Here is a 15,766-nt window from a genome sequence, read left to right on the forward strand (position 1 = left end):
CTGTGTTATCTTTGGTAAACCATACATTGGGTGTGGGGGAAGACTACCCTCTTTATGACCAAGGATGTTGTTCCTGCTTTTAGGTTTTATGACCCTTTGATCAAACACACACACACACACACACACACACACACACACACACACACACACACACACACATTCTCACATAACACCCACACACACACACTTACATACAGTGCCTTGTCTTTGTAACCAAAGGGGGTTGCAAGGGGAGGTGTTTTGTAAACTATTGTTTGAAGTTTGTCAATAAAAGGCGGCGAGAGGAGGCCACCAGCGTGGTCATTTCAACGTGCTGGTCACAGACGAGAGGCCTCCCTTGCGCAAGAAATCGATCGAACACTGTTGCCTTGCTTTTCTTTCATGGGAATAAGTCCTGGATACAGCGGGGTCTGAGTTTAGACCCAACATTTTTTGGTCCTTCGGAGCCGGAGCCTAACACATTGCATCCACCGAGGAGAGGGAGAGGACGCCACCGCAACGTCTGGGATGATTGACGTAAAGCCCTGGTGTTTTTGGCTTGCCACCAGGCCGGGAAGTTTGCGCCTGACCTCCCCTCGGGATGGATGACGATTGACGGGATCCAGAGACTCTTCCCATGAACGTAAACAAACAGTGAGTACAGAAGGCCTTAGAGAGCGTCTCTATAACCGTGTGAATGAATGTGGGATCCTAGATACGCGTCACCGTGATTCTGCGTGAAACGTTTGAGTCCCGGGGAGCGCTGGTCACGAGAGCGCACGTGGACCCAAAACAATAGAGAGCGGCTACGGGCTGTGCGTTAAACGTGAGTCCGGGAGCGCGCTAGCCGCGTGAGAGAGACGCAGGCTTCTCCGCCGTTTGGGGCGTAGAGAGTTCTCCGCCATTTGGGGCGTGGAGAGAACCTAGGTTCAGAGTCCGGAATCTCCGCCATTTGGGGCGTTGGAGAGTGTCCGAAGGTTGAATTCTCCGCCATATGGGGCGTTTGAGAGTTTTCAACAGAGAGCGCTAGCTGTGCGTGCAGACGCAAGCGATAGGCCTATGTTGTGTGTGTGCGGGCCAGACGTGGTCTGCGTGAGTGTGGCTGATTGTTGTCTTGTAATGGAGAATAAAATGTGTAAGTCTGCCTTAGAAGGAGATGTAAAATTTATGCAGAAAGTTTTACCAGGCAGCACGCAGTATGTAGGTTGTTGGTATAAGAAATGTGGATTTGAAGGGACATTAGTGGAAGTTCAGTGTAAAATGCTGGTAGAAAGAATAGCTGTAAGTGTAGCAGGTAAAACAGGTAAAGCGAAGCAGAGGAAGGAATTGCAGTTAGCAGTTGCTAAGTTGTGGCTGGAGCAGGCTCAGAAGAGGAGAGAAGCACAGAATGTTAAAAGAGCAATATTGCAAGAAGTAGTTGTGAAACCTGAGGATGAAACTACAGCTCAATCCACTGCAACTACTCTAGAACAACACCATAGAAAAGCATTAGGAAGAGCAAGAATGTTAGCAGAAAGTAGAGTCAGAGAAGAGCGTGAGAGAGCAGAGGTAGAAGTGGAGGAGAGATTAGAGGCATATTAGGAGCAGCATTGAGTCCAAGACAGACTTGGCAGGGTAGGAAACAGAAAGTAAAGTTAGTGAACACAAACGTTACAACTACATATCCATCCCTGACACAACACAAAAAAAAAACAAAAAAACAAAAACAAAACATATGGTGTTTCTGTAACAGAGTGTGAAGATGAAGAAAGTTTTTCTCCTGATCAATTCCATGAGTGTGAGAGTGTCTGACGTCATGGTGTGTGTGAAAGGTATCCAGCTGGGGCAGACGTGATTCTGCATGTCACCTGCCCAGTGGACAAAAAGAAATAAAATAGTTGTGTGGATGAATGATAGCACGAAGAGTGTTTGGTGTTTCTCAGTCTGAAACAGCTGTAATGCTATTTTCTGTTTTGGAGAAAAGTACAGTTAAAGAAAAAAAACAGAGAGATGTGTGTTGTTTTAAGCAGTGATGAGAATAATGGAAGTGTGGTGAGAGATGAACACAAAAACATACTGAAAATGCATTAACCATACTAACCCTACATGCATATACACATACAATGATACTCATGAGACCAGACAGCATCTTAAGCATGAGATTCTGTTTGTCATCTTGTCCAAGTCACTAGTAAGATGAAAGTGATACATAGACTAGTGGACTGAATATTATAGGAGGACAGATGGTTGCATCATAGAGGAGGAAACAGAATGCTGATGAGAGGTCTTAAATGAGTGAGTTGAGTGAGCTGATTGTGAGTTTCTGGTGTGTGAAGAAGTTTTACCATGGCACACATTTAGTTACATGAGAACTAAAACTTATTATGTGCTAAGACAACAGGGTTATGCTGTATGTTGTGTGTATGGCTGATTGGATGAATGTTTGAGATTAAACTGGCTGTTTGATTTGTCTTTTGTTACGATTTATCCCCCTGGCATGAAGAACACGTGTCATGATTTAAACAAGGCCTATCTTTCCTTTATTTTCTTTGATTTCTTTTATTTTCTTTCTTTTATTTTGTTACTTTCATGGTGCACTGAAAGTTTTGTTTGATGATCTCTGTTGAGCAGATCTGCACGATTAGAATCGAAGCGTCGTCGAGAAAACTGTTGCAAAGTGAGCTTCCCCAAAATTAAAATGGGCTCTTATTTGGGACAATCAGGAAACAAATTCCTGTCCAAAAGGATTCAACGAGGAAATCCAGTCTAAATTATTTTTCTTTTTGAAATGACGTTGTTTTGCTGAGCGTGGAAACGAATGCGACGATAATTTCCACAATTAGCAAAAGAAGGAATCACTGAGTGAATGAGTAAGAATTTTAAAATAAATCGGGAACTGACTGACTGACTTAACACCATTGTGTGAAGTCAACCCCCACTTGACAAAGGTGTGGATGTATCTCTGTGTGTGTCTCTGTTACAGGAGCAGAAAGATGATAGCAACATCTGAGGTTGCGTGATGGTTTAACCTTTTAAATGCCATTTTTATGTTTGTGAATCTATCAGAGGTGTGTTATTCATGGGCTTGTGGTACTCACAGAAGTTACTGTGAGAAAGTGTGTACACACCTGCGCAGCGCTAACATTTGCATTTTTTCTTACAGCATTGCAGTTTTTCATGTGATTTGATGATGTGGTTTTTAGCAGAACAACTGGTGGATGTTTGTTTCTTTATTACAGGTTTTGTTTTCTTTAAGAGTGCATGTAGCATTCAGCAGAAGCGGACAAGTGACATGAGTAAAACAAATAAGAGATTACGATATTTATGGAATAGTTTATTATGGGCTCATTTGCTGGCCACTTTTGGACCCATAATAAATATATGAGTGGAGTGACTTTGCTTAAGGGAAGTCACCGATTACATTAATGTTAACTGAGCACATGGGATGATCCATGTTTGAGGCGAATTATGGTAACAATAGTGATTTAATGATTTGAGAAAACCTGCACATGACACTTGTCTTGCTGATGCTGAATGCTTGTTACCCTTGTGATATACTTGTTTATAAGTGTGAAGTTTGATTTTACTTCCAGATCTTGTTTTCCAGGCCATGATGGTGAGTATGCAGGCTCCTGGGCCCTGTTTCAGGAAGCCGGTTTAGTGGAAAAACTGAGTAAGTATACCGTGAGTTAACGAAAACTCTGGGTTTTCGGTTTCACAAAGCGAGTTCAGCTGCAGCCTGAGTGAGTCACTATGACGACACACGCCGTGAAGCTAACCTGCCCCCTAGCAGGTTTACTACAACTAACCCTGACTGTCTCCGCCCCTTTGTCGGAAACCTGACAGTAGGAAGTGTCGGACATGGCGTGCCACTTCCTTGAAGAGCCAGTAGATCGTGAAGCCCAAATTCTCCGCAGAGCTCTCCGCCGGGAGAGAGTGATCAGAGCGCGTTTGGACATTTTATCATTTCCTGATGATTTTCTGTGCGAACGTTACCGTTTCTCAGCACAATCTATAATTTATTTGGATAACATCCTCAGGCCATATATTACGCATGTGACACATCGCGGACATGCTCTCAGTTCATTGCATATTATTTGTATTGCACTTCGGTTTCTTGCAAACGGGAGCTTTCTGTATAATATTGGTGACGCTGAGCACGTTTCCAAGGCTACCGTCTGTCGGGCAGTCAGGAATGTTACAGTTGCACTGAAACGTCTCCTGCACTCGTTTGTGGTGTTCCCCGGTCACAGACCCACAAGATTTATCAAAGAGGGATGCCACAAAATTGCAGGTATCAGGATGACCAAAACTTAATTTATGATGTGGTGATACTTGAACTACTACTTAAATTTTACATTTATTTTCAGGGTTCCCAGGCGTGATTGGCTGTATAGATGGCACTCACATTCCAATTATTGCTCCTTCAGTAAATGAAGGAGACTATGTGAACAGGAAGTCTTTCCACAGCATTAATGTACAGGTACATAGTTCCCTGTAGCATGTCAAACTAACAAATTATTTCATTATAGTAATGGATGCTAATTTGTGTTCTCTGCACTGTGAAGATCATATGTGATGCTGCCAACATTATCACAAATGTGGAAGCCAAGTGGCCAGGCTCTGTCCATGACTCACAAATATTCCGTGAATGTACACTGAGCACAAAATTTGGACATGGTGAGTTGAAAATACTTTAAAATATATAAAGACCAATTGCTTCAGGGACATTTGAACTGAAGTGTATCCTTCTGTCTTAGGAGAGTTCACTGGCTACTTGCTTGGTGATAGGGGGTATCCATGTTTACCCTATTTGCTTACCCCTTACTCTGACCCTGAACCGGGCCCACAGCAGCGATATAATCTGGCTCATTGCAGGACAAGAGCCAGAGTTGAAATGACTATCGGAATGCTTAAGGCCCGGTTCCAGTGCCTGCAAAGGCTCAGGGTCACCCCAGAAAGGGCATGTGACATTATTGTGGCATGTGTGATTCTTCACAACATTGCCACAATTAGAGGAGAACACTGTCCTTCTGAACCAAACATCAGCAGTGATCCAAACCATGAACATCCTGACCCTCCCACGGACATACAAGATGGAAGTGCAGTCAGAGACACCATATGTCACAATCATTTCTTTTGACCCATCACCTCAACATGTTGAAAGAAGAATAAACAGATTTTTTGTTCAACTGGCTTTATTGGTCACCTGTGTTTCCTGTACACAAAGTATTAAAAGATGTAAACCTCATAAAGTGTCTCTGTTGCTTCCTCCTCTGTAACAGCTGTCAATGTTTCTTCATTATTTTCCTGTAGTAAAGAAATAAACAACATTGCTGTTCTACTGTAAACTCATATAATCTGTGGAGTATTACTCACAACTGCATGTTGGTCTGGCTCAACAGGAGGCTGCACCAGATGCAGTACACCACCACCATCAACTGATAGAATATGAGGTTTATACAGGTCACTTATAACTTACAAGGGACCAAATGGCAATTAACAAACATACCAAGCACCTTACACTTCATTGTCATTATGCTCTCAAAGACAACCAAGACTGAGGGAAGGCAAAATCAGTAGGAAAATAACTTCACTACAAAATAATCCATTATGGTAAAGAGTTTATCAAATGAATGAGTAGCACTGCAAAGGTGACTGTGAAGAAAGGATGTATGCACATCATGTATTATTTTGAATTTACCCCCTATGTAGGCACTTGTGTCTTGCGGGGTTATTGACTCAGAGGATGTCCCCGCAGAGATGCCTTCGGCCACAGGGCGCCCACTGTTTTGGCTGAGGGCCAACTGCTCAGCCTCTGTGAGTGGTGGTGGTGGTGGAGGACCCCCACCTGTTTTTCGGGCCTCCGCTTTTTTTCTGTTGGCTATAACGGGCCACATTTGAGCATACAGAGTAAGCAAATATGTACTTGTAATGTGCTCAGATAATTTCAATAAGTGCTTACAGACAGAAAATTAATGTAGCCTCTAACTGCAATTGATTTACATGGGACAAACAGACCAAGCACTATGGCTCATAATACAATTACACCTCACCTGTTTGGACTATATTTTTATATTTCATTTTTACTTGCTGCCAGGCACGTTTGGGGCCTGTTGGGTTGCACCTGCGCTCACATCACAAAATAAAATGTATAAAATAAAAAATAAAATAAAATAACGTGTTAAATGGGTGGAAATCCCTAGATCAATGTTTAAATTAACACTCACGCATTGACTCTGTCGGCTATGTTTTGCCATGCATGCTCACTTTCTTTTGCAGCTGTCGCTGTGTTACTTTTTTCCGCGGAATTTGCATGTTATCGGCATATGCTGCCATCAGAATTTCGGCCTCAAGCGCTGTGAAATACATTGACCGCGCCTTCTTTCCCTCCGTCTCCATGGTGACTCACTTAATCTGTGCTCCACTGATCAGGGCTTTATGTATCCTCGTCCGCGCGCTTCACTTGGGGTTAAAGCAACTCCGCGTTGACTGAACTAATTGTTATCAGCCTTTCTGAAACCGAATATTCCGAGTTGGACAGTTCGGGGTTACTCAACCCTGCGTATCGTTTTTCACTCTGAGTTTTCTAAACCGGCTTCCTGAAACAGGGCCCTGGTGGAGCCAGTTTTTAAGACAGGGATCCAGGTTTGGTGAGTTGACGCATGAGAAGTGTCCATGCGTCAAGAGGTGGGGTCCAGAATTAATATTAAACAATGTTTTCTATTATTGTTGCAGTGATTTGTGTGATTAGCTGTTTATTTACAAGTATTAAACCTATGCAAGTGGTGCATCCATGTTCAGATGAGGCTTTGATGGCCTATAAGTGAAGTTCACTGATTACAATGTGGAATAACATTGAGATGTTAAATAATTTGGAATAAATTATGGGAAAACGTAGGAGATTAATGAGTTTAGAATAAACCTGCAATGATACTTGTCTCTGTGATGCTGAATACTTTATTACTCTTATGATCTACAGTTGGTTGCAAATGTGAAGTTGTTTAAATTTAAGACTTTGTCTTCTGTGATACAGGAGCTGGGAGTTAAACAAGCTGAACATTTAAGTGCTGATTAATGTTCTTACACAGGGTTACAGCTTGGAGTGAAGCTGCTCCAAGGGACAAACCCTGGAGATTGTTTTAGGGAGACTGTGCAACACTCTTGTACATGTCTCATTGGGGAGTTGACACATGGCGAAAGCCGTGTGGCGAGAGGAGTGTCATTTTTTTCAATTTGTAGATGTCGTGAGGTGCCATGATGAGAAGGAGAGACTGAGAGGATCGTCCACAAGATGGAAGCTGAGGCCTGGAGGGAGTCTTCAGGAGGATCGGAGATCACCTTCAGCACAGAGAGCTGTGCTACTGGGCTTCCAAAGGATTGTCACAAGGAGACTTTCAGCGTTGGAAAATGGAACCTGAGGGAGCGTGCCAAGCTCCAAAAAGTGACAGCGCAGAGGAGGTCCAGCGATGGACTTGTGGTTCTGTGAACAGCACAAATGCCAGGTGACTGTAAAATAACTAACAGCACTTTTTCCACAAGTGAAGCCAGTAACTTACTATCCTAAAAGATTAGCTCTAGTTGCTCGTGCTTTACCTCCATGCGTGAGATCAGTATGTGCAGCAGCTTAAGCTGTACAATGTTTCAATAGTTTATTTCACCTTTTGCAATTGTTAGTTCCACACGAGGTAGATGTTTACTATTGCAGACTAAACTTACATTTCTGTCACCTACAAGACACTTGTCTTTAATGTTACTGTTACTCTCACAACCACACATATTACCATAAAGTGGTGCAGAATTCTGAATCTGTCAAACCCTTTTTGCCAACGGAGGAGGACACTTCTCATGAGTGTAGAGAGCGCGAGGAGAAGACGTGTAAGCTGAGGGATGACTTAATAGATGTGCCACTCGTTGAGGGAAAGGTTTGGTTTGTTGATGATTTGAGTTTTACAACAGCAGAGGGACAGACTAGAACACGTTTTACTGTAGCTGACAGTGAGAGAGAGTTATCTATGTAGGACAACTAGCATGTTTCATGTTTGCTTGAGCAGCAGAGATGCTAGCTTTAACGGAAGCGTGTAAAGCTGTAGAGAGACAATATACACTGATAGGTAGTATACATTTGCTACTGTACATTTCTTTGTAGTGCAGTGAGTGAGACGAGGTGTGACAACCTCTACAGGGAAACCTGCAGAACACACCAAACTCTTGCAAATTCTGCTGGATGCAGCGTTATTAACCAGTGGAATTGCCGTTTGTAAATGTGCAGCACACATGTGAGGGAAAGATCCGGTTGCATTAGGGGAAGTTTTTGCAGATAAGATCGCAAAAGAGGCAGCTTTAGTTAAACATGGTGTTAACCTTTTATCAGTACAGCATTAGCAGACATGCAGGCCCACTCACCTACTGCAGGACAATAGTTGTGACTTACAGAGGGAGCAAGCTTGCAGGATGATTTTTTATCTGTGTGATAAACCAGTACTGCCTAATAATTTGTATAAGACTGCTGCTATTTTGAGCCATTGGCTATGCCATGTCTCAAACAGGAGGGAGATGAGCAGTCGTTATACTCACTCTAGGATTATTAAATACTTTAAAAAAAAAACTTTTGCAGACAGTAAAGTTAAGATTTAGGAAGACAGGCAGGACATGGTTAGACTGTATAGAATAAGTACATGAGGATTACTCCAACAGAGAATGGTCTGACTCTTTGAGATTACACATGTTAGAGCATTTAGAGTTCCAGTCTTCTGTAGTGATGATAGAAAAGCAGAAGAGAGAGCATATTAGCAGATTAGATGCTTGAAAATGTTTAAAAGTAAAGTAGTCATGAGAACAAATGATCTGCCAGATGATTCTGTTTCTTCGCAGGAGCAGAGCCTGAAGTCTGGAGATTGGATGATGATAAGGCCATGGAGAGGAAGTGCTGGTCCAGTCCATGGTGGGAAGGTCCATATCGGATGCTGCTGACGACGACCACAGTAGTGAAGATTGCTGGAAGGAACACTTGGATACATCAAGCGCACTGCAAGAAGGTGACACACATCCAGGCCAGCTCGGAGTAAGTGGCAGGAAGACCGGGAACAAAGGGGGGGAAAGCCTCCAGGGCCCCTCGTCTCAATCCGGTGAAGAAACCAACTGAGCCACAGGTACTCATCAGAATGGCTGGGAATGTGCTGTGCATCTTCTTGTGCCTGTGGACCCTGAGTGGGATGACAGGAGCGCATTGGGACAGAGCAAATCACACCCAGTACCCGCATGGGTTTTCAACCAACTACTGGTGGCAGTTTAAGAACACAACCGGATAGCATCACTTGGAGCGAGACAGTTTGTTTGGTTGCTTTAGCAACACATCCAGGAACACTGCCAACTTTTCAACTTTCCAATTCCTCATAACCTGAATGGAAGGTTGATTCACCAGTAGCTGGGAAGGTGAACTGCTCTGGTGAGACAGACCTGCTCGTCTGACTCAAAGAATATGACTTGTTGCAGGACATTATACAGTTAAACGAACTGGAAACAGGCCAATTGCCTATGTGTACGAAGGACAATGGATTAGCCCAAGTTGGAGATTAACCATGGAACATGGTAACATCACTTATTCTTTTGTCTTCTGCAAGAAGGATGTAAACAGAGAAGCCTTTTGTCTACATTTACATCATGAACACTTGAGGTTTTGAGCCAAGAAGATCAAAACAGCTGGATCCAATTTCCTTTACAAAGCTTTTTCTGTGGTGACAACAGGACAGGAGAAGAGTTGTAAATGCAGATAATTCACAAGTTGACTCTAACCCCCACAGGATGCCTACAGTGAGAAGATTTGGGGGGTTGATAGGAGTCATAAAGAAGGGTGTTGACCAGGCTGCAGCTTTGAAGTTAGCTGAGAGCCACATGGACAAACAATAAAGTCAACTGATGCGTTTAAATACCTATGTCTGTATACAGGTGGATTGTAGTGACATATGATTTTTGAGAATGATGATTCTTCTTGTTTGACCTTTGACATTCAGTTGTTTACTTGAAGAAATACATAATGAATTGCACGACAGGAGTAGATCCGCCACAAGGCTGGATAGCTTGGTTACTGTCTGGTCCTTGGTGGCATCTTCTTTTGAAGATATTAATTCCTGTTTTTGAACTGTTGATACTGATTTGCTTATGTATAGGATGTAGTTTACTGTGCATGAATGAAATCTACACTGACACTGTCTAAACAAAGGGTGCATAAGTTGAAATTTAAGAACAATGACAAAAAGGAGGGAAATGTTAAGTCTAATTGTTGAATGTTGCCATTGTGTTTCTTAAATTTGTACAGTCTTAGTTTAAGCAGTAGGATCAAAGCCATTCCTTTGATCCTGACCACCTCTCCAGCCACTCTGTGCTGGGGGAGGTTTTATTGTAGATACATCCTAACTTGAAGATCTGTTTGATGTTTGGTAGAGCTTCCTACCCTTTGTATGGTTTCACTGTGTTATCTTTGGTAAACCATACATTGGGTGTGGGGGAAGACTACCCTCTTTATGACCAAGGATGTTGTTCCTGCTTTTAGGTTTTATGACCCTTTGATCAAACACACACACACACACACACACACACACACATTCTCACATAACACCCACACACACACACTTACATACAGTGCCTTGTCTTTGTAACCAAAGGGGGTTGCAAGGGGAGGTGTTTTGTAAACTATTGTTTGAAGTTTGTCAATAAAAGGCGGCGAGAGGAGGCCACCAGCGTGGTCATTTCAACGTGCTGGTCACAGACGAGAGGCCTCCCTTGCGCAAGAAATCGATCGAACACTGTTGCCTTGCTTTTCTTTCATGGGAATAAGTCCTGGATACAGCGGGGTCTGAGTTTAGACCCAACAGTTTTCTTTTGTTTTTTTTAAGGAAATCTAAAAAATTAAAACCAGAATAAATATCAGTCTGTCATCAACCTTTTCTTCCATTTTTCTGAATGATTCACAGATGTGTTAAAGCATAGCATGCCCACCCTCTTATGGTTACTTACAGTATAAACAGCATCACATAAGTCAGTGATTCTTAACCATGGGGCTGCGAGCCACACCTTAAGAGCCGCAAAATACTTTTGGTTATTGTTCCCTGTCCATGACAATCTCAGTCTCAATACAGCTTCACACCATTTGGTGGGAGTTGTTTAAACAGCCTCAAAAAGCAAGAAGAAGAAGACAGTCTGCCTGCTGTTTGCAGTTAGCAAAATATATGGAGAAGTTCTTAAAATGCAAAAAGGAAGATAAAGGTGACAACCCCCTCCCAAAAGTCTTTTGACTTTTGGGAGGGGGTTGTACTTTTGTGCAAGTACAGCTTTGACTTCCTGAAGCATGCGGTTTGTGAACAGAGGAAATGAGGCGGACCCGAGAGCCCAATGTGTGGAGTAATGCTATACATTGAAGCACTGAATTGATTTGGCCTGCCACTGTATATATGTGCCATGAGATCATCGGAGGGGCTGCTGCAAAGAACACTCAAACGACACTGCGAGCCACCGTATCATGGACATGACCTTAGACATACAGCATCAGCTTCTAGAAAGAATAAAAATACTATCTTTGTCTCTTTACAACTAGATCAGTCCCTTTTTTCTCTTTCGTTGTAGTAAAATTGAATTATTAATTATTTTTGTGTTATTAACCTTGACTTGAGCCTTTCAATTTCTACTTGCAGTTTGATTTGTTTCATGAATTGTTGACCTGTTTGGCATTTTGTTTTATTTCCAGGTTCACATACATGTAATAAATAAATGTCTTATTACATTGTATAATGTCGTCATCATCATGTTTATTTGGCAAGGTTTTAGCTTTTAAGATCAGGTGGAATTGATTTATTTATTAAATATAAATCAAACCAAAAGCAAAATTAATTTATTCAATACAGTGTTAATATGTGAATGGGCCCTGGTCCACTTTGTAGTGAAAACGTCAGGCCCTGAGATAAAAACAAAACAAAAAAAACAAAATGTAAGAACCCCTGACATAAGTGATAATGGCTAATTTAAGCAAAAAGCGTCTTCCTCGTTTTCCACAGTAACAAGGTGGACATAGTAATGAGCAGGTCGATCATTGATGTGATAGGCCCATTTTGTGTGTATTTTTAATTTATTCAAAGTATGAGAGGTGGTGGATTTGATCTAGAAAACCTGTTTAGTTTGAAATATTAGTGAGGACTCACTTGACCGTAGTCTTACAACCGACTGCCCACGGCTGTTGCATTTGACAGAGTAATGCGGCTGCTTCACTTAGGCTACTAGCAGGTTATTGAGTAGACATCTGTGTAGCGGTTTGAAATGTACCACTTTTTCCTTGTCAGGAAATAACTTCCTGTTCATCTGAAATGGCTTGGTTTTCAGTGGAGAGTGTTTCAGTAATAATATTCTTTATGGCACCTCATAGCATTTTTGACCCATGACAGAGATGTATTAAAATAAAATGAAAAAAAAAATGTAATTTCAAATCAAACTTAACTTGAACAATAAACTTATTGCCATACATTTTACATTTGGTAAGTGGTCAGTAAGAATGCGATACATTGCTCATTTTGTATATCAGTTTGTTCATTTTGCTCATTTTGTTATAATGGTTCCTAATTCCTGCTAAACACTTTCACTCTGACAGAAGCTAGAATACTCTCTGACATGAAAGTCATAATGAACAAAGTCAAGCACCATATAAACGACAAAGAACAGCTTGGTGCTTTTATAAAGTGAGTATATAAACATTTAAGTAAGACCTTTTACTTTAGGGATAATTAAGCGTTATTTATACAGAGGACCAAATCTCTTTTTGTAAGACCATTCTGGTCAAAGGAAATCATACACATAAGACAATAACATATATATGTTATTATATGTATACTATTACTATTATTATTATTTATAATAATACATTATATATATATATATATATATATATATATATATATATATATATATATATATATATATATATATATTTTTTATTCATTCATTTATGTCTGTATTAATGAGGCATGGTGTATTAATTGCTCTGCGAACTGAAGTAGAGTAGAAAGGTTTTATATAAGTACCAGTACATACAACATACTAAATGACATCATTCTCCAGAAGACACAGGAAAGATTATCCTTTAACTTCCCAAACTCTCCCTGCACCACCTTCATCTCTGAGGAGTCCCCCTCCAGTCATAAGGCTCACAGTCAGAGCATTCTGCGGCACAGGGTCCTCCCTCAAAGGTGCAGACATGTCTTTAATTCAACTTCCAGCTTCAACAGGAGGGATCAGAGTGGTCTCTGGGTATGACATACAATGAAAAAGAAAAAAATGTTTTGACACAAATACAGAAAAATTAAGGAAACTTAAAAAGAACTAAGCGATTGAAATAAATCTTTGAAAATACTGTTGCACAGTGTAGTTGGGTTTACAGAAAAAGAAGCAGGCCAAGGATTAGCTGAAGTGATTTAAAGATTAATGACAGGAACAAATACATTTGTTTTAAGACTGTGTTCAGCTGACTCAGTGAAAGCTAACTCTAGCACTATCAGAGCTGTGATGAAGATGTATTTTTTTCTGTCTGTGAATAAAAATCATTCATGACTGATTCTGTATTTGTAACAACAGCCTAGTGTCAAAGCTCAGCATAAAGCCAGCAGCTGTATTATCACAGCACATCATCATCATCCATAACCCATACAGGACAGACTGTCAGAAGCTCATTGACAAGAGTACTTACAACATGAAAACCACACACATAAATTTTAAAAAAAGAAATAAAAACAGCAGGTCTATTTCTGTCAGTGAGTGTTTTTAATGTTCGTAAGACATGAACACAACACTGTCAGAATATTTACCATTACAACATGACAGCGGCACACACAAATAAATGAAACCTCCTGTTCATTCATTATTTAGCTCATCACTTCAGCACAGCTGACACAACTGTTTAACCAAACGGTGGACGTTAACTGTCATGAATCCGATAAACCTTTAAAGCACAGCTGCATATTCATTCTGTAGGTTTACTCTTATTTCAAATAACCCTTTTCTTACCTGTGATTAATGAACACAGAGCTCTGAGATCTGATTTCATCTCTGGAAGTGGAAAGTGACTCAAAACAACACCGGAAAACCATAGTGGACAAAAATATATTACATCTGTAGCGATTTAGCACTACCATAAAGAATGAATGGGAAACTGTTTTGATCCATTTATCTAAGGTTGTGTGACATGTTTCTCATTTTCCACTTTCAGCATGTTTGACAAAAGCAGTGCACAAAGTGCCACTTTCAGTATCCCTGCACTTCCTAGAAAATCACAAAGCGTTGTCCTTTTATACTTTAGAGAAAGGAGCAAATTTACCAGATTATCATCAAGTCTTTTATTATGTCACAGAGGTGGAATGTGTTAAAAAAAACATTTTGAGTACTCCAAATACTGTTTATGCAAATCATTTCTTAGATGACATAATATAATATTCATGGCTCTTACATACAGGCAACATGCTTCAGGAGATACAAACTTTTTACAGGTTTAAGGGGACTCAGTTTACTATTTTAGACCAATGAAGTTATAATTTATTAAAAGTTGTAATTAATACCTGTATCACCATGTTCTAAGTTAGTGTTTATAAATTAAGAACATGTCCCTCTGGTGTTCCTTGGTGTCCACCTTGCAGAGAACCTCTCCTGGACACTCAACACCAACTCCATAACCAAGAAGGCCAAGCCATGTCTCTGCTTCCTGCGGAAGCTGAGGAAATCCAACCTGCAAGTATGAACTCTATAAATTCAAATTTTTTATTTGTCACACACACACAACCATACACAGTATGAAATGGGGGTGAAATGCTTGTAGCTGTACAATGCCCAACCATTAAATGACAGAAAAAAAGTTTTACAATATTTACAATTTACAGGTTACTACAAAATTTACAAATTAACTTAGGAATTTACAGTAAAGAATGTGCAAATAGCAGAAGAGATTATAGGAAATGTGTGGTGGTGCGTGTGGTGATGTGATATGTGTGAGAGTCCAGTCTTATAGTGACGTGTGTGGGAGAGTCCAGTCCTACACCTGGTTCAGGGCCCGAATAGCCTGGGGGAAGAAGCTCCTCCTCATTCTCTCTGTTTTGGCCTTAGGGGAGTGGAAGCGCTTCCCAGACCTCAACAGTGAGAAGAGTCCATTGTTGGGATGGGAGAGGTCTATCATAATCTTCCTAGCTTTGGACTTGCACCGCTTGGTGTAGATGGACAGCAGGTCAGGGAGCTCTGATTGAATAATGCGTTCGGCTGAGCGCACCACTCTTTGCAGATCTCACCTGTCCTGCTTGGTGCTGTTCCCAAACCAGGTGCAGATGTTTGCCGTCAGGACGCTCTCGATGGTGCAGGAGTAGAAGTTCTTGAGCACCTTCAGTGGCAGATGGAAATCTCTAAGTCTTCTGAGGAAGAAGAGACGCTGACGGGCTTTCTTAACCAGGGTGTTGATGTGGCAGGACCATGACAGGTCCTGAGTGATGTGGACACCCAGGTATCGGAAACTGTCCACTCTCTCCACTGGCGTGCCACTGATGATGAGGGGTTTGTAATTCCTCGCCTGCTTTGTAGTGAAGTCCACGATCAGCTCCTTAGTCTTGCTGATGTTTAGGAGGAGTTAGTGTTCTCCAAATACTTTGAAATTATAATCCAACATTGCACGAGAGAAAGAAACAAAAATTATAATTTGTAAATTCATTGTGTTCGGTAGCACCTAATCCCTTTCATTTCCAACTTTGAACTCCCAAGGCTGGCTGATCATGATGGAAACTAGAGGAAG

General features: G+C 41.2%; 1 long non-coding RNA gene across 1 annotated transcript; it reads left to right on the top strand.

The window, feature by feature from the left end:
* Positions 1–223: 223 nt before the first annotated feature.
* LOC113020776 (uncharacterized) lies at positions 224–8,566 on the top strand. The gene is made up of 2 exons (XR_003272225.1): positions 224–633; positions 7,201–8,566. It is a non-coding gene; the product is annotated as an uncharacterized LOC113020776 (long non-coding RNA).
* Positions 8,567–15,766: the final 7,200 nt, after the last annotated feature.

Source organism: Astatotilapia calliptera, chromosome 4 (assembly GCF_900246225.1).
Source record: "Astatotilapia calliptera chromosome 4, fAstCal1.2, whole genome shotgun sequence".
NCBI lineage: Eukaryota > Metazoa > Chordata > Actinopteri > Cichliformes > Cichlidae > Astatotilapia > Astatotilapia calliptera.